At 47.1% G+C, this 18,537-nt stretch overlaps 1 protein-coding gene across 8 annotated transcripts in view; it reads left to right on the top strand.

Annotated features, from left to right (window-relative positions):
* The first annotated feature begins 2,076 nt into the window (after positions 1-2,076).
* The window catches only part of NEDD4L (neural precursor cell expressed, developmentally down-regulated 4-like, E3 ubiquitin protein ligase), a 47,645-nt gene continuing 31,184 nt past the window's right edge, over positions 2,077-18,537 (top strand). For all 8 annotated transcript variants that reach the window (XM_027702447.1, XM_027702446.1, XM_027702445.1 and 5 more), the window contains exons 1-4: positions 2,077-2,150; positions 10,374-10,455; positions 11,476-11,514; positions 11,904-11,957. The gene's annotated coding sequence lies outside the window, so the exon portion shown is untranslated. The remainder of the gene's footprint in view (positions 2,151-10,373; positions 10,456-11,475; positions 11,515-11,903; positions 11,958-18,537) is intronic.

Raw genomic sequence — 18,537 nt, 5'->3', positions numbered from 1 at the left:
TTGCCAGAAAATGGCAGTGTGTTTGTGTTGGGAAATGCTCTGTGAGAACAGGAGATGATGATCACTGATGGAAGTCTTTCAGTGGAGATATTTAAGTAGCAGTAAATTGTGCTCTCCTTCATTTGTGTGGCTCTGGTCGTTGTGTGGACAGTTGGACACTGACTTTGTGCCCAGCAGCATGGCAGTTCATGTGGTACCTGAAGCTGTTCAGCAGAGAGAACTCACGGTTACACCATTGCTTGTGGCATCTCTTTTGTTTTTAAGATCTACACGGGCTAATTACGCAAGTGCTTTTTTAGAGTGCAACAAAAACCCTCTGGTTCAGGTCGGGGACCTGTCCCTCCTCCGCCTCCACTCTGCGAGTGACACCTGAGGAAGGGTGTCCGTGGGGGGCTGGAGGAGGCCCTTGTTTCCCTCCTGTGGATCCTCCCAGGGAACTCTGTTCCCGTGGTGTGTTCCTGCTTCCCTGATCCGGGTCCTGCTGAGCCGAGTGTCTGATCAGCCTTGTTACCCTGCTCTGCTTGCTCCTGTTCCTTTGTGTGTGAGTCAGGACTCCAGCTGGGTGTTTGTTGTCCTTCAACCTCTCTTCAGTCCCCTCTGCCATGCATGGGATCCCCACTTCTCCTTAACCCTCCAAACCTGACTCCTTATCACACCCTCTAATTGTACCTGGGGATCACTGCATTAGTTGGGGTTTGGATCCTGGGTCTTCTCACTCAGAATTTTTCCATGGTTAGTGATCTTGTCTTGGCTACTCTGTTGTTATGCTCTGGGTGTACAACAAAAAACAACCAAAATCCTGATTTTCTTGTACAGTCAGAGAGGGTGGATGGAAACCTGCATCAGGGAATTGATGCTCTGAGTCTCTGGCTGTGCCCAGCCAGGCTCTCGGGGAACAGGGTCACAGCTTCTGGAATACTTAAGGTGGGAAGTGACACTTCAGGTATGTTTTGGAAAGTCTATTTAGATCACCCAGAGCATCATCTTTTGTATCTTGCAAAACCGGAATTAGGGATCCTCCAATAGTGGGACTTCCTCCTGCCTTTTAGGGTGTTTCTGTTTTTCTTTGGTTTCTTTTGATTTAGTTGATTTAGTTGTGCCAGGACGGAGCTCTCCCAGCAGGCAGGTTCAGTGGTTCTGTTGTGTGTTCCTGGGAGTCCCCTGTCCGTGCCTCCTTCCACAGGTCGGGCTGTGCTGCTCCTGACCTTCCCCGGGCACCAGAGCCGTGTCTGGGTCTCAGCTGCCTAAAGCAAACAGCCCGGGAGGAACCTGTGGGAAAGTGTCATTGTTTTCTGAACAGGCTTCAAGGAACGGAGGCTCAAGTTACCGTAATTGGATCTGGGATCTTGCAGCTCGGGGAGCCTTATCAGAGCAGGGCAGGTATCACTGATACGGGCACGGTGGAACCTGTTTCTGCAGGAGCCTTCCCAGCTTCCAGTTTGGTGGGCAAACAGGGTAGAAAAAACCCCCAAACCGAAACAAACATTTTGACAGATGTTCCTCAGGCACTTGGTGTAATGAAGTGATAAACTGAGCATCAGCTGATGCTCCACTAATGTGCCAAGTGTCAGGGAACGCTGGTTTTGAGCTCCCTACGTGCACCAAAGTGCTGAGACAGGTTTAAAAAAGTCATTTTAAGGATTTATTTTGAACCTTGCATCCTTATTTTTTCCACCACAGGCATCTCTCAGAATGAAAATGTTATGAATCTTTTCCCTTGTCTTTGGAGAGCTTTAGCAATGCAGAAGGAATTTTGTGGGGTATGGACCGTTTAGGATGGGAAATGACCCTGTTCAGCAAAGCCTCTTCTGGTTTTATTGCTATTATTGTTACATTATTATGGCTGTGATGTTATTACTGTTATCTACTCTTACTCTGCTTTCATTAAACTCTTAACAGCTCTGCCTGGAAGTGAATGCTCCTCACGGTTGGATTCAGATAAACCTCCTTCTGAGAGGTTCTTCTTTTCCACATCCTCCCTAGGAGAGACTCCTGCTCTCTCTCAACCTCTTGCCAGCTGTTGATCTTCCAAATGGAACTGCCATAAGCACTAAACCTTTTCCTTTTCTGTTGCAGGAGGAGTCTCGCATCCTCAGAGTGAAGGTGGTTTCTGGCATCGATCTGGCGAAAAAAGACATCTTTGGAGCCAGGTGAGTGTCGTGCTGGGCCTGTTGGATGCCCTGAACCACGGCAGGCTGGGAAAGGCACCACAGGGAGCCCTTCCCAAGGAGCCAACCAGGTAACAGCTGGGGGAGAAGCTACTGCTGAAGCCAAAACGAACCCAAAGCCATTAATTTGCTTTTTCGGAGGTTAATTCAGGCTTGACATTCCTGCTGTCTCAAGCCCAAGTGTGAGGAAATGCTTTGCTGCAAATGTTCCAATCTACGTGGAAGGCTTTTATCAGTTTGAAATTAGTCGTATCCAATTTTAGCTTTTATTGAAATGACTAATTTCTTAATGTATAAATGAGCCTCCCTGTGGGTTTTCCTGTATTTCTTTAATGATGCTTACAAATTGTTCATTAGCTTGCGTATCTCGCTTGAAACTACATGAAAGCAGCAATTAAAAGTTTAATGAACTTTAATTTTTTGGGTGAAATTTGCAACAAGTGTTCCTTTGGTAGCTGAGTGCAGAATATGGCAAGCCAAGGATGCTTTATTTTCTTTCCCCAAATGTGCTGTTTTGAAGCAGAGCTTTTGATGCTGACCATAAGCAACATATCTTGAAGTTAAATCCAACTGAAATTTGGACTGAGTCCTCTTGATGTGGCCCTTCAATATTTTTGTCCCTTTTCAAAAATTACATCAATTATCGAGGACAAATTCATGATCTTTGTAATGTCCTTTTTGGGAGAAAGAAGGCGAAGCGACTGCTAAATATTTGAGATGGTTACACGCTCTAGAGTGAGTTAATTGAGTTAATCTAAAGCCATTTGAAAAGGTGTTGGAATTGCAGAGTTGTGACCCCAGCAGCTCCTGTGCCTCTGCGTGGTGGAGCCGTGCAGGGCTTCAAACTGGGGCAGAACAGTTCCCGTGTTCCCATGGAACTGTGAAAGACCAACTACAAGGCATACATTGTGTTTTGCATCTCAGTGGGTTGTCCTGACCGTTTTTAATCAACTTTACCATTATAAAACACTGCCTGTGGGCTTGCAGAGTCTGAAAGCCATTTCTTGCCTGATTAAATTCAAAGGAGGTCTCTTACCGGTGTAGAGCACTGCAGAAACTCCTATTTTTTCTTCTGAAGGCTGTAACAGTAAAGAAAACTCAAGTGCTTTGGAGTTTGCTTTTTTGGGGTTCTTTTTGACTTATGAAATAATTTTGACAGCAACTAAGGAGATCTGAGGAGACTTGATGGGGTGCCTTAGTTGCTGCTTTTTGCCTTCTAAATCATGAAGTGGAAATTGTGGCTGTCTGGAAGTTGGAAAGACAAAGTGCTTTTCAGTTAAAATTGTGGATGTTTTCCATTGACATGAGAGTTTATTAGGGGTTGCCTCTGGGTTTGTCACTTTTACCTGCTCTTTTCTGAAAAGCCCTTTTCCTGCTCTGATTTCCTGTGTCCAGGATCCATGGTGGAGCTGGGTCAGGCAGGCTCCAGGCTCCTGGTGGGATTTTTGGTCGTGCTGTGTGTTCCTGATGAGAGCAAGGCTGCTTGGAGAGTGCCTGAATTCTTTAATTCCCGTGTCCTTGTTACCGTGGTTATGATGGGAAGAGAGCACACGTGGCTGTGGCTTTGCAGGTGACGAAGGTGGCAGATGTTTACCTGGTAGCTGTTCTTTTAAGTCCACTGTGACTATTTCTAGTCCACTTTGAGTTCTGACATATCTTGTTTTAACTGCTGGAAAAACTGTGGTGACAGCTGTACCCCTGGAACTCTCCCCTCCAGCACATTTGCTACCTTGGACCCAGGTTTGGATAACAGCCTGTCCCCCTTCTGGTACCAGTGGCTCCTCTGTCGAGCACAGGCAAATCCTCTGAAGGGAGTTGCTTTCATAAATTATTCAAACCATTTAAAAAAATCATCTGGCTCCTAACGAGGTGCCTCTTCAGTGCTTGCAGCAGTGCAGGATGGCACGTGTGCCAGGGGGAGCCCGGGGAGCTGGAGTTGTGCACTGCAGAGCTCGGAGTGACCGAGTTCCCAGAGCTGCTCGACCAGATGGCAGCTGATCAAGTAGGAGAGAGTTCATCCTCTCTTGTTGCTTTTCCTTTTTCCAGTGTAGTGGAAATGAGCACGCTGGGGAAGGATTGAGAGCTTCCCGAGGTCTGAGCTGAGCTGGACTGGGGAAGGCAAAGGCAGCATCTGCCCCGCTGGGTGAGCACTCCCAGCTCGTGCTCTCCCTGTGGAATTAGCGTGCTTTGGGAGGGCTGCAGGGCGCTGGGGTGAGCTCAGTCCCTCTGCATCCAGGCGTGTGTGCCTGCCTGGGAAGGAGGGAAGGGCCCCCACACAGGCAGAGGTGGTGGCTTTCCAAAAGCGGCTGTGCCACCCCAGGGTATGGAACGTGCTGTCCCGGGAGCGGCACGAGCCAGAGCTGCCTGCTGCCCACAGGGAAAACACTTGGGGCTCTACGTGAGGAAAGCCCTCCAAGGGACAGCCAGAAAGGACTTGTGCCAAGCGTGTGGCCAGTGGAGGGGAGGGGACTGGGGTGGGAAGGGATAACAGGCTGCTCAGCAGAAATATGCTGGATAATTGACCTTTTTAATGATGGAACCTTAATGTCGATTCTATCTCATCCAGGTATGTGACAGGAGGAGCGTTGGGCTGCCAGGAGCGGGCACAGGGTGGGTCTGTATCCATTCTGTTGGCACATGGGAAGGGTCAGTGAGTCACGGGCCAGTCAGCTCACGGTCAGTGAGTCATGGGGGGTCAGAGAGCCCGGAGTCAGCGAGGCAGGGCCAGCAGGTCACAGCCAGGGAGCCGGAGGGGTGGGATCAGCCTGCCGGGGGCTTCCTCGCTGCTGCTGCCTGGCACCAGAGGGCACCAGAGAATTTCCGCAGCTCTCACCGCCAGCCGGCGCTTTGGTGGCTTCCCAGGAAACTGGGCTTCCAGGTCCTGCACCAAAATGCACAGGGTTTTACCCCTTTCCACGGGTTATGTTCATTAGGGTGCACTGGGGATGTATTTCAGGAGCTGTAAATGGAGAAATGCTGCTTATTCAAGGATATGGTCTTGCTACTGAGGAAGAGGACTCAGGAATAATTCCTGAAGGTTGTAATGTCATAGTGAAAGATAAGTGTCATCAGATAATTGCTCAATAGAAAAGTTCCTTTGTATGGATACAGGAGTGTCAAATGCTGTCCTAACTTGAGAGCTCTGTTTTTTAAATAATTAAAGAAAAGAATGTATCGAGGAGCCTGAATCTAGTGGCATGCAATTTATTGTTTCATGCCTTGTGGATGGTATCTGAGAGAAGGAGAAGCATCCCTGGCTACCTCTGCCCGTGTTCTAGGGGTCATAAATTCAGGTCCCTGATCCCTTCTTTGCCAGAAGGAGCAGTGTGGTGAGATGGAAAGCGTGTGGCTCATCTCATCAAAACCTCATTGCAGCAGTGAGTAATAGCACAGCAGAACAAAGCTGCACTCCCCCTCTCAGCCAGGTTTGATTAGTGTTCTTGGAGCTGTTCTCTTCAGGAATTCGTGTCTCATCTGAAAGCAGCTGCCTTCTGTTACAGGCACAGCTCTGACAGGCAGCCGCTGACCCCTGTGCTCACGAGCTTTGCTTAAATCCATTTTGCTGAGCGTATTCTGATGACAAATCCCCATCTTTGTAACCAAGAACTTAGTCTTAGGTGATGACTCATGGCAAATTTCCTATCATCTCTAAAATAGGGAAGGATTTTCTTGGCTTGGTTTGTTTTTGCTTTGGAAGCAGCCCCCACATGCTGCCCTGTGCCCATCCATCCCTGCACTGAGCTCTTGCCAGGCCAGTTCAGTTCTCCAACCCAGCAGGAAGCAGCCTGCCTTCTTTTTGGGTGGCAAATGCAGGAGAAACCCAATTTTTGTTCAGTTTGGTTGATGGAGTTAGCTCGGGATGATGTCTGACAGGTGTCAGAGCTGATGCAAAGTGTAGTTTGTATCGGTGTGGCTTGGAGCACGGGACGTGTTTGCTGCACAAGTGACTTCATACAGGCCTAAAATACTGTGCAATACTGAAGAATCTCCAAAAGGTGGGTTTTCAGGCTCTGGGTGTTTTGGATGCCCACACTGAGGTGTCCCAGCAGTGCTGCTTGGGAAACCAGGCTGGGCTGAGGGAAGGACCATCCCAGTCTGGGTGGAGCTGGGCTGGGTTACACTGATTTTCACTGGCCTGCTGTTCAGTGTTGTACTCACAGTTGTTTAGTAGTAATTTATTTTTAATTGAACAGACTTCCAGTGGCACACACAAGTGCTGGGGTTTGGGAATTTTTGGCAGCTCTAGATGTAGAAAGAAAATTTAATTAAACTGCAGTCTCAGGAACTGTCTTGGACTAGCAAATGCGTGTTGTCTTGAAGCTATAACCATGTCTGCACCAGGAGAAGAAACTTCTCCTTCTGCTGCTTTCCTTAAAATCAAAGCATAATAGAAATGTCATTTGTCTTGTGAATTTTTGCTTTATGTCTCCATCTGTGTCCTCTCTGGTTGTTGAAAGTCAAGATTCCGAAACTGGTGTTATGTGTTGTACAATGTAAATAATTAATTCTTCATTCTTTGCTGTATCATTTGTCCTTAGATTCAGCATCCTACACTGCACCATCCCAAACTTACTACTGGTTGTTTAGCAAGACACTAAAATGCTCCTCAAGGTTTCGGTTTCACCTCAGTGACTGAAGATTAATGTGGGATTTCAGGCGAGTGATTCAGAAGGTTTTGATGTAATTAGCTCATTACTCATATTATGCACACAGCCAACTCTGTCCCTTTTGAACCTGGCTAATTCCTTAACTGCAGTGAATTCCAGGGACTAATTACAGATTTCCTTTGCTTTCTGCCTTTTTCTTTTGTCCAGCAGCAGAGCTCAACTGGGTCCTTCCCAGTGCCTCAGCCTGGAGCCTCTGTGTCAGGCTGGGGAAGAGCAGAGCCCGTGTGTGTGGATCCATGGGTAGGGATGCTGCCTGCAATTCCTGTGCTGAGCTTTTAGGATCCAAAAGCCAGGTGTCGTGAAGTTTTCCCCTCTCTTTTTTTATTTCTTCCCCCCCTGCTGGATTTCGGAACTTGTTAAGATATTTTGGGAGTGTGAATTCAGGAAGTGTTCAGCTCCAGGGGCTGGTGTGTGCAGGTTCTGTTCACCTTTGCCTGACAGTCACAAAAATGGCCTCAGGGAGGAAAAAAAAGCATATTTACTCTTCCATCTGTTTTATAAGATTAAAAGATACTTTTTTTTTTTCTTTGGAATGCGTTTAGAAAACAGAGCTTTTCTTTACATTCAAGGAGATTTCTAAGAGAGCAAAAATTGTAAAGGAATTGGTCTCGTTACTCTTGATTAGAACATAGCGCGTTACAGGAAGGAGGAGACACTGGAGGTGGAGTTTGAGATGTAATTTTTAACTCCCTTTTTCACCCACAGGCACTTCTTCTCAGCTGTCTGTGATGTGAGTCATTATCTCTAGCAGCTCTTTGGATAAAGCGGAGTTGGGTGAGGTGTGAGCCTTTCTGTAGGGAATAAAACACTAGAAGGGGAATGAGGGGCCTGTGAAATGGCTCTGGGATTTGGGACGGAGAGGTGAGATTTTGGGATGCTTTAGGCACAACGGATTGCACCTTTGGCTGTGCAGTGAAGGATAAGGTAAGGCTTTGTTTTCTTTTCAGATGCTCCTTTGTTCTTGGGCTGTTGGTCACTTGGTGCTTTGCTTTAGTCACAGGACATGAGACTTGTGTGACAGCAAGGTCAAAACCTTCTTCTCTTTGAGAAGAACTCCTAATGGATGTCACTTGGTACAGCCAGGAAGATGAACCCCAGAAGGCTCGTGCTGAAATTAAACCAGGGAGCAAACACAGCCTAGTTAATTATTGTGTATTCTAATTGTACTGCTCCCTTCCTACAGGGCAGGAGTGGGGAAAGTCACCGGGGGAAATGGTTAGTGGGATAAAATGATAGTGATTCTGAGAGATTCTGCCTTGGGACATTGCTTTTACTACTCTTGGTAAAACTTTTTAAGAAGTATCTTATTATTATTCTAATCTTCTTTAATGATGCATGTTTTGGGCTTTGTTTCCCTCATCTGTTTGAATGTAAGAGTGACCAAGCAAAACACTGGAATTTTTTTAAACTCTTGGCACTTTTTAAGCTCTGTTAAGTGCATGCACAGAGCTGTCTCTAAGTGTGTTTAAATGAGTCTGACATTTTCAACTTCACAAAATTTCCTCTTGTCAAGCATAACCTGATGTTAATGGCTGTGCATGGGGCTCCCATAATTGAGATGAATGTGAGGCTGGTCTGTTTTACTGATCTGAATTCGTAAACGATGTTTTTGAAGGGTGTTTCTGGAGCCAGAATTTCAGGAGGTGTTCGTTGGTTCTTTCACGTGTGCGGAGAGAGACGGGGAAGGGGCAGCACAGAGGGGTTTCTCACAGGGGCAAAATGCTCTTGTGCCAGGCTGGTGTCCTCTGGAGCACTGAGGCTGCTCTGCCACGTGCAGTTTGCCCCCGTGTGACACGCCTGCCGTGCACACACTTGCATAACAGGGAGACTAAATTTTGTACTTGGGGAGGCGGTTTCAGCTTTTCAAGTAAAAATAGAGCCACGTAGGCCTGGGTAGTTTCATTGTTCTTTCACGGGTGCCTGTGCTCTCCTCCCCCTTCTTGGGGAGCTTAAAATAAGTAAATAATACATCAGGTCACTGGCAAGAGCTGTTTGGAGACTGGCTTTCAAAGCTGTTTTGAGGGTATGAAGCAAATGCAATTCCAGACTCAAGTGAACAAACAGGAAACTGTTCATGGGCTCCAGTTTTGCTGTGCTATGAAATAACATAATTTTTAAAGGATGCTTTGGGTTTTTTTGGGGATTTTGGTTGGGTTTCTTTAGGGTTTCTAACTCAGCAGTGCTTTTGTCCTCCATAAGAAGAGCTGGAAGCTTACCTTTTCATGCTGAGGTTCAAATGAAATATGATAGTTATGTATCTACAATTGCTTGAGCTTTAAGAAAATACCAAATATTGAGAGTTGGCAAAACCATAGCTAATTCTGAATGTCTGAGAGATTCCAGCAGGTTGGGAAAAGGATTTCTTAAGACTTCAGATTGTTTTGATGGCTGTTGTTCTGCCAAACTCTCTTTGCACTAACTTGTGATTGTGATTAACATAACTTTTGTTATTAACATCATTTTCTTAGGATCCCAGTTTGTTCTCCAGTGTTATCAGCCTCAGGGTCCTGCTGATCTGAGCAGGCACTGATGTTCTCTTTAGGTTTTGACCCATCGTGTCAGGATAGATCAGATTTATTGTTTTTAGTCAGTTTTGGTTTTGTAATGAGGAGCATTATGGTAGGTGTTCCACAAATCAATTCCCATTCCTCTCCAGTCACTGGTATGATGGTGACTGGGCTCATTTCTCTTTGCAAAACCTGACTTTTAAACCCTCCCTGGTCCTTGGAATGCCTGATGATACCTGTGAATACATCCACTGACTTCTGCTGAGTGATGGCATTGCCAAGGGTAAGAAATGTGGCTGCTTAAATGCCATTAAGGTGGCATTTAACACTGGCGGTGGCTAAAAATTCACACAGAGCAAGTTTTCTACTTGCAGTCTTCTATTTATTATTGTGTCTCCTGGATCATCAGGATTTGCATCTTTTGACACATCTGCAAATACTGCTGGGAGTGGGAGTCTGGTATTGCCTCTCATCTTCGTGGCTATTTCATTCCAGTTTGTGGGTGGGTTTTCCAGGGATTTTTAACAGACCAGGTGCTGTGTTTTGTTCTTCTGCAAGTTTTCCTGGAGCTGCTGAATTGGTGGCATTTACAAATCAGCTGGTTGTTGGCATCTGAGCCTGATTCTAAGGAACAAGTTTCTTAAAAGCTTTGCTGTGTTTTTTATTGATTGACTTCCAAACACAAGAAGCTTAATATTAGTCACAAGAAGCTTAATATTAGTCACAAGAAGCTTAATATTAGTCACAAGAAGCTTAATATTAGTCAGATGCCTTGTCTTCACTCGGAGTTTCTGTAACTGCAGTGCAGAGGAGCCAAATGTGACCAAAAGTCTTTGGAAATTGGGGAGTGGCACCAAAACTGGAAGAAGGAGACAAAAAAAAGAGAAAAAAAAAGATTAATGGATTAATATGCTGGATTGAGGAATAAATTGCAGTATGATTACTCAGACAATCCAACAATATTTTGGGGGATTTTTTCAGCTTTATTAATTTTTTTTAAATCTGATGTTTCAATTTAAATTCTTTTGCAGTGACCCGTATGTGAAACTCTCCTTGTATGTAGCAGACGAGAACAGAGAACTTGCTCTTGTGCAGACAAAAACCATCAAAAAGGTATGTGCATACTCTGTTTAATTCCATTGCTTTGGAAATATTAAGAACACTGGAACACAATGGTATGTGTTGCCCCATCCCTGCCCCTCTCTCATTCACTTGCCCTTGGCAGTGGCCTTTTCTCCCAGGCAGCATTTCCTGCTCTGCCATGAGATCCTGTGTTCCCAGTTTAGGAGGGATGCAGTGTCCTGCACAGGAGGAATCCATGGGATCTGTGACAGGGAGGAAGATAAAGCAGCCCAGATTCCCCTTCTCTGCCAGCACAGAGTGGTGGTGGGTGCAGAGCCAATCCCTCCTGTCAGCTCTGCTGGGAATCTGCTGTGGGAGAGCAGGAGGGGATGAGCTGGCACGAGCACAGAACCATGGCACAGATTGTGCAATTGCTTTTATTCTTGCCCACGTTACTGTTTGGAGTTCTCATCTCTTTTTTTATCAATTTGTTATGTCATGCCTGAGCTCCCTTCAGGTTGCAATCTATTTGCACGTTTTATTCCGTGCATTTTGATCATCTTGTTAAAAGAAAATTAAAATCCTTGGGCTGGGGGGAGATTAGGAGAGTTATCATACCTATTCCAAGGAAATAACCTTTTCTTTTGTTCTTTTTTTATTTTTCTGTTTCATTCTCAGTATGAATCTGTTCCTGGTTTTGTAGCCCTAATGTTACTCTTGTGTTTAAAAAATACTTTTTTTTTTTTTCATCTGGGTTTAAATGAATCTCGAGAATGAAGTGTCTCCAGGTTATATTTCTATAGGTTCTCAGTGATTTGCCTTTTACTCATTGAATCCTATTTATACTGAACATCTATTTTAGGATCATCTGACTCAAATATCCTCCCACGTTTGGTTTACTCAGTAGAGAATTTCTGGATAATTTGATGACAATATTGTTTCAAATTATTTTTATTACGTGCTTTTTTCCTTTTTTTCCCCTAGAAAAATGTCACTTGCATGCATGTTTTGATGATTGCAAACTGGCAAACCTAAAGAAACTTTACTATGTAAATATTATTTCTTTTACAGACACTGAACCCCAAATGGAATGAAGAATTTTATTTTAGAGTAAGTCTCTCTTTACTTGCAGTCATTACCAGAACATGCACAGTTAATCTTATTTTAAATTTGCTGTTTATACGTTTACCTAAAAACCTGCTCGGCCCTTGCACTTGCTGTTGTGTTCCTGTAGGGATGGAATGCTCAGCAGGAATTGGCTCCGGGTTATTTACAAACACACCACCTGAGATTATACCAATGCCAAGGGCAATAACTTTGGTACTCAGTGGCACAAAATATTTTTCCAAAACTTTTGGTTCTCTGGTTTAAGTAAAGATTTACACAAAACCCGTTAGTCCTGTCCTGTTTGCCTTGGTTTGATCACTGCCTAAACCAGTGCCCAGCTGCTGTTATTGTCCAGCTGAGGCACCTCCAGTGACATTTGGGTTTTTTTGCAGGTGAACCCAACCAACCATCGGCTCCTGTTCGAGGTGTTTGATGAGAACAGACTGGTGAGTGTTGTGAAGGTCCTTTTATTAAAAACAAGGACAGGTTTAGGATACTCACTGTAGATTTTCAGGTTTTGTGTGCAGTACTGGCCTTACCCTTCCATGGTTTTTATGGCTGAACTGATTTCTGTGTGTGCTCCCTGTGGCCAGAATGTCCTTGGGCTCAGAACCTTCTGGGCTTTGGGAGCCACTGCTTTCCTTCCAGGAGGTCTGAGCTGTGGCAAAGCAGGGTTTGGAGTAGCAGGTTTCCAACAGGTTGTGTTTGCAGGGTGGGAAGACACCGAACTGATCATTTTGGCTTTACTTTGAAATATTTATTGCCAATACTTGAATGGTCTTTGTTGCAAGGACTTTGCTCCTTCTTGTTGTTCCCAAATTACCAAAGCACACTCTGGCTCTGCAGTGCGTCCTTGCCTTTGTATCCCCAGTCTAAACAGAGAAAATGGGGTGCAGAGAGAGACTGTGTCCTTGGGTAATGTGCTTTAGCTGAAAAATAAGATACAATAATAGCGGCACCTGTGCCTCCACAAGGCCATCTCCAGGACTGTTACTGTGTGCAAGCTATTCATGTTCTTCTGTGTAAAACAATGGGGGATTGTGCCAGTGGGTGGGTTGGAGCTTCCATTTCTCTTGGCATTGCTCATTTGCTGGCTTTTGAGCAAGCTTGCAAGCAGAGGTTGAAATGTCTACACAGGGGATTGATCCCCCACATACAGATTTTCAGAGCTGTTGGCAAAACTTAGGCTTTCCAGTTCTGCCAGGAAACAGTTGTCCAGGCGCTGAGATGGGGCTGCACTTCTGGCTCACAAGTGTGAGCCCCCGTCACATGAGAGTGTCCTGAGAGCAGCGAGTGTCTGCCTTGTAACAGAGCTCCCTCGGGGAGCTTGGTTTACGTTCTGCTGTATCTCGTCCTTCTCCTGAGGTCCTTTGGCTCCGGGAGGGTGTTGCTGTGCTCCGTGCTGGCAGTGCCACGCGTGGTGCCATCGCTGACACCCTCCCTGGAGCCCGGCCAGCCATGGGCACGTTGTGTGCGGGCTCTGGGAGGACATGCAGTGCCTGGCGCCGCTCCTGCCTCGTCTGTGCTGCCTGGTAAAACTGGGAGAGGAGCTTTGTGTCCTGCCGTTGGGCACATTCCCGCTGGTTCGACCGTGAGAGATCTTTGCCATCGCTTTGTTTGTCGGGATTTGTAGCTGCTCAGAGGGGCTGTGCAGGGGGAGTGCAGGTTGGACTGAGCTCACAGGGACAATGTGCAAGTTGGAGCTTTTTAAAGGCAAGAAGTTGGTTGCTTGATCGTGTTAAAATTGAAAGCATAACTGTGCTATATTTATTCCTGTTCCGCCACGGCAGCCTAGTGCTGAAACACACCAAAATGTGACTCTGGAAAGAAGTTCCCTCATTTGCATGTGGCGTTGACTTAAACTTTTCGCACGAAATGGGAGTGTTTTTGTTGCAGTGGAGTTTTTGTGCCCCGTGAACGTGGTTTAGATTTACAGCAGCGCCGAGCACGCTCACAGCCTCAGTCAGCTGCGAGAGCTCTCCTGCTGGGGCTGCTCCTCCCTGATGGAAAAGGAGCAGCTGGGAAGGTGCTGTTTCAGGCTCTTGCTGGCATTAAAAAAAAAAAAAAGGAAAAAACAAACCCCCCACACGCTTACATTGGAGAGGGGGAACCAGGCCACGTGACTGCCGCCATCCTACCCTATGTCACCGTGTGTAGGAGCGCTGACTGCTCCTGCCCAATCATGCCTGGAATGCTGCTTGCCACTTGGGCTATTTCTGCTATCTGTCGCTCCCAGGGCTGCAGTGCTAACCGTTTGGCAGATGGGACACTTTTCCTCCGAGTTGATGTCTCTGGTTTTTAACTTCTGGCAGTGCCTGAATTGTTGCCGTTCTCCCTCTCCCTTTCTCCTCTCCGTAAAACCATGGCCCATCGGCTGCGGTTTCATTTTGGCTCTGGGAGAAGCAACACGGCCCCCGAATCGGAGATCCTCGACCGGGAGAGGGAAGATGACTTTTTCCTGGCGTTCCACACGTTGCCGAGGAGGAGCAGTCCCCACGCGTTCTCCCGGCGCGGTGCCGACGGCGACGGCGACCTGCCGGAGGTGGGATCCTTGAAGAGGAGCACGTCCATGTTCATCCCCCAGCTGCTGGGCAGCGTCGAGGCGCGGCCCACACGCAGCTCCTCCGTGCAGATCTCGCTGCAGCGCAAAGCCGCCGACGGCGAGGACGCCGTGCCCTGCGAGCCCTCGGACCTCGGGGAGCCTCTGGAAAACCACTCTGCTGCTCCACAGGGGACTCCTGAAAACTCTCCACCCAGGCCGGCGGAAGGGTCGGGACAGCAGGCAAATGGAGCTGTTTGCTGTAATCACCGAGTGTTTTGTACCATTCCCTCCAATAACCAGAGCAAGGAGGCTCCGGCCGCTGCCCAGCGAGAGGAGGCCAACGAGGCGGCTGCGGGTTTGAACATAAGTGGAGTGAGGATTCAGCACCGGGCTTCGAGTGCAGATGTGCCTCAAGTTACTCTGCTTCCCTTGGGTTCGGAGGCTCCGAATAATGCTGCCAGCCCCGAACCCCGGCGCTGGTCCTTGCAGCATGTGCCAGACCCGTCAGCAAATTCAGGGAAAAAGTTCTTTGTTCTCCAGTTACAGCAACCGCAGGCGGGCGCAGGGGGCGGATGTAACTTTGGGTTTACTGGAACAAAGGGGGACAGATTGGTCAGGTATCCTCGGATACGGCTGGAAAGGAGCACTTCCTACCCTGTCCAGCCGCCAGCAGAAGGAACCAGCCCCACAGCCGACGGGCTGAGTTCAGAACCGCCCGGAAACGGCAGGACCAGGTCAGAAATACCCAGGAGCGATTCGGTGGAGCGCATTCCTCAAGGGCAGGGCTGCTTGTTTAAAATCAGACCAGATCAAAACACCAGGCAGCAGCACTTCAGGATTCTTGTCACCCGTGGGCCCGACGAACAGAGTCAGGGTGTTGGCACGGACGGTCCCCCCGCAGTAAGTACCGTGTGTGCTGTGCTGGGAACACACGTCCTGCCTCCCAGAGCCTGCTGGGCTCCATGGCCAGGGCTGGAATGTTCTGCCTTCATCAGGACCCAGCCACGAACCGTCTCCGTTTCTAACCTAACGTAACTTTGCTCTCCGTTGTGGTTACATCCAGCGTAGTATTTTCAGGTCCTGCTGTCACATGTTTCTCAGTTCAGTGTTACGTCAGCTGGAAAGATTTTTAAAAATCGGAGCGTTTAAATGGCAAATTATGTGTTCATGTTTAGTTGGCTGAGACCTTCGTGCGCCCTGGTTTTAAAAACAAATATTTTGGCACCCTCTAAGTGTCGTGTGTACACGTGTGTACCTCCACAGGCTTTTAAAATACGAATTGTAGTGCAATAGTAGCTAAGACCACAGGAATCTTAGGATAATTCCAATCAAAATAATGACTTAGATGAGGTACCAAGAAGCTAGGTGAAAGATTAATCTTTGTTACAGTAATGTTATTTTCCTCCTTCTGGAAATGAAAAACCCATCCTGGTTTTGTGTGCCACGGGTCCTGATCCAAGTCCAAGTGGCTCGGCACAGCTCAGCAAACAGCCTTGCTGTTTGGATTTGCCCTGATTTGGCGTTAAGATGGCAAAATCAATTTTCTGGGGTTGCTTTGTTACAGCGGGTGAGGATTAACGGTTGATGTTTTTCAGCCACTTTTCCAAAGCCCAAAGTAGGAATGCGAGCGAGGGCTTTAGATTAGTCATTTGCTTAAATTGCTCTGCCGTGCAATCCAAGCCGGCCCACTCGAGTTGCCCAGCTCGCTGGGGGATGCTGTATATAGCTCTGCAGGCTCCAGCTGTGCAACAGGCACCGAGGGGACCCCAGGCTCCCCAAAACACAGCCCAGAGGCAGCTGCTCCTGCAGCAAGGCCAGGGATGACTCTGCAGCTTTCCCGTGGAACAGCTCAGGGGCTCCGGGTTATTCCAGTCTGACCTTCTGTTGAGCTCTTCGGTGGGCATTGTGAGTAGAAAACCACAGAGGATCCCTCAGCTTTGATTTCCAAGGAGTGAAATAAACCCCAAATAAAATAAACCAAAGCGGTGCAGGTTTGGTGTCAGGCTGTGTGAGGGAGCAGTTCTGGTCAGGAGTGTGTTGTGTCTTTCCTGTCAGCCTGAGAACATCTCAGCAAGAACATTTGGAAGGCAGAAGCTTCGCTGCATTTCTTCTTGATTTGACTTGCTGTCTGCAGTGCAGCGTGCTAAGTGTTCTCATACCAAAATTAATCTAAATCTCATCCTGAAAATGAAACAGGGGGAAAACAAGTATGTGTGATTTTCCCTTTCCTATTTATTACCCCTTGTACCTTTCCAAAATCAACTGTTCGTGGAGAACCACCACAGCCAATTCTAGAAGTAGCTCCAGGATGTCAAACCGAGCACAAGAGCAGCAGAGGTTTGTGCAGGTGTGCCCCGGGATCTGTGCAGCAGTTCCCATTTTCCTAAAGGATCTTCCTCTGAACTCTCTCCCTGCAGTAAGGATTTCCATACAAAAGAGGTGCTTCAGCATTTCCAGAGGAGAATGAGCAGGTTGTTCCTCTGTGCTCTCAGTTTTAGTGGCCCTGTGGAATGGGCTGAGGCAGCCACATCCCCCTGAGGGACTCAGCCCACACGGCACTGCCTTCTGCAGGGAAAAGAGTTAGTTGAAACATGAACCTTTTTGTGGTGTTTCTCATCTCTGTAGTAAGCCCAGAAATAGGGTGGGTAGAGGTAACTGGCTGGGCAGGACCCACGGGGAGTGTGGGGAAGGGAGGCATTGCAGTGGTGCAAGTTTTGCTTTATTTTTCAACACAGAACATTCCCTGCTAAGGTGCCTTCTTTAGTCTATCCCGCAGAAGTAAGTTTGGAGGATCTGTGATGCTGCTCAGGCTGTGCCTGAAATACCTGCTCTCTTCAGCTGAGAGGAGAAGTTGCCATGGTTTGTAGTTTGCAGCATGAAAAAAGCTCCTAGTGGAGCGTGGCAGTGCAGGAGGTTTGTGTGTGTGTGGCTGAGGGGGGCTGTGAGCAGCAGCTGCTGCAGCCGGATTTATCCCGGAGCAAACATCCCAGCGGGCATCTGCAGTCCTGCTGCTCCCGGGGCCCGTGACCTTCCAAATAGCTGCTCTTGGACACAGGGGCTGGGGGGCACGCAGGATGTGTTTCATTACCAGCCAGGGTGAAATATTAAGGAAAGGCTGAGCTTGTGTCTAGTTGTGAAAAATGGTATTGGCAAGTCTTGGTGCGGAGTGTTTGGCCCGGGCTGATATTTTATATGTTGTGCAGTGGAATGTCTGTGTGCTGTGCATGTCCCACATATCCCATTGGTTATCACTGGGGGCTGTGAGTGCAGAGCTGGATTTGTGGGAAACTGGGAAACACTTCAGAAATGGCATGTATTGGACAACTGTTGGAGAGAGCTGACAAAGGCATCTTTGTTGTGAGCAAAGTACAACGTGCCCTAACAAAATGTTGCAGGAGTAGGAGTGAATTATGTTCAGCTAACGAACAGAAATGGCACCTCTGGCTCTGGAAGCCTGCGTTTCTCACAGCTCAGCTCTTCTTTCTTAGAAATCGTTTTAGAAGAAATGTTGTTGTGAAAGTACAGAATTAGACATGCTCCAAAGATACCAGCTGGGATTGGGATGCATAAAGCAAAAAGAGCAAGCTCAGATAAGGGGAAGGGAACCTTCCTCTGGTGGTCATTTTTGTCACCCAGAGCAGAGCCAACTGCTGTTAACAAAGCTGGGTAGGGGAAAGGCAGAGCTCTTGGCTGGAATCCTTCTCCAAAATTAGTAATTAGCCACTGACAATTACATGACTGCAATTGAGATGAGGAAAAATATTTACTCTTTCTCAGAATCACAAAATAATGTATTCTAATGCATTATTATATTATGCCATAGAGCACCGTGGATCTTGACAGTTTGTTTTTCTAGAGGGGATGGATACTTTCTTAGTCCTTTCATTCCACTCACCATTTTTCTTCAGCATAAAAAGGTTGCTGGTAACCCCTTTGTACCTTTGTGACACCCTGTGGTTTGGAAAAGAATTCTACCAGGGCAAAAGTTGGCAAAGAACAGCTGTATATCTAGAGCCATCAGCTGGATATCTAGTCAGGAACTGTCAGGAAAGGGATGTGACCATGACATACCACATCACATATTCTCAGGTAAATTAAAGGGCAGTGCAGGAACAACATTGCCCAGGTTTTTCACCAGTGTCATTTGCAAAATCAGAGACGTGGTTTGGTTGGAATGAAATTCAATTCTGTTTTTCTACTTTAGGGCACGAACTGATGCATTTGATTAAAAATAAATATCCTTTAGTGTTTCAGTGCAAGCTCTGGCAAAGTGTAAAAGTCTCTTCCCTGAGTTGGTGTGAGACACCGAAAGGAAAACTGATGGAAATCTTCAAAGACTCAATAAAACAGAGAAGGATGTTCCCTCATTCAAATCCATTCCCCCTTGCCCTGCCACTCTCTGCCACGTGTAAAAAGTCCCTCTCTCTCCTTTTTGTAAGCACCCTTTAGTCTCTGGAAGGGGCTCTCAGGTCTCCCTGGAGCCT

Source organism: Neopelma chrysocephalum, unplaced genomic scaffold, assembly GCF_003984885.1.
Source record: "Neopelma chrysocephalum unplaced genomic scaffold, ASM398488v2 Primary Assembly neopelma1_186, whole genome shotgun sequence".
Lineage (NCBI taxonomy): Eukaryota > Metazoa > Chordata > Aves > Passeriformes > Pipridae > Neopelma > Neopelma chrysocephalum.
The sequence above is the reverse complement of the archived record's forward strand: the minus strand, read 5'-3'. Positions and strand labels throughout refer to the sequence as shown.